The sequence below is a fragment of the Oncorhynchus keta genome, unplaced genomic scaffold (assembly GCF_023373465.1).
Source record: "Oncorhynchus keta strain PuntledgeMale-10-30-2019 unplaced genomic scaffold, Oket_V2 Un_contig_17988_pilon_pilon, whole genome shotgun sequence".
NCBI lineage: Eukaryota > Metazoa > Chordata > Actinopteri > Salmoniformes > Salmonidae > Oncorhynchus > Oncorhynchus keta.
Genome location: NW_026280682.1, coordinates 42,089 through 42,927, shown reverse-complemented (window position 1 = coordinate 42,927; position 839 = coordinate 42,089).

Genomic DNA, 839 nt, shown 5'->3' with positions numbered 1-839 from the left:
TAGTTCACCAGTGGTATATTACTAACCAAGGGCTAGTTCACCAGGGGTATATTACTAACTAAGGACTCGTTCACCAGGGGTATATTACTAACTAAGGACTAGTTCACCAGGGGTATATTACTAAGGACTAGTTCACCAGGGGTATATTACTAACTAAGGACTAGTTAACCAGGGACATTGTTGCTGGTTGGCCATTTATTGGGATGAATATTGTCCTGGAGGCAGCTCTACTAGCTAGCTCAGCCACACATCCTGATTTTAATCACACTGCTAACACTATGCGTAATCTTAAACAAGCTCATTTTAGTTTTCATACGTTTTGTTTACAGTTTTGCCGTTTTTTACTTTGCGGCTGGCCCATCTAGCGGAAAGCTCTCCTCTCTTTCTCCAGGACAATCCCAATAAACACCTTTGTTCTGGGGTGTTTATGAAGTGAATGACCTGACCAGATGTTTGGTATGTTGAGTTGAACATAAAGCATTGAAGAGAGTTGTTCTGTTCCCTCGATCTCCACATCCATCCCCACAGTCACTAGATCTAATCTCCACATCCATCTCCACAGTCACTAGATCTAATCCCCACATCCATCCCCACAGTCACTAGATCTAATCCCCACATCCATCCCCACAGTCACTAGATCTAATCCCCACATCCATCCCCACAGTCACTAGATCTAATCCCCACATCCATCCCCACAGTCACTAGATCTAATCCCCACATCCATCTCCACAGTCACTAGATCTAATCCCCACATCCATCTCCACAGTCACTAGATCTAATCCCCACAGTCACTAGATCTAATCCCCACATCCATCTCCACAGTCACTCACAGTCTGACA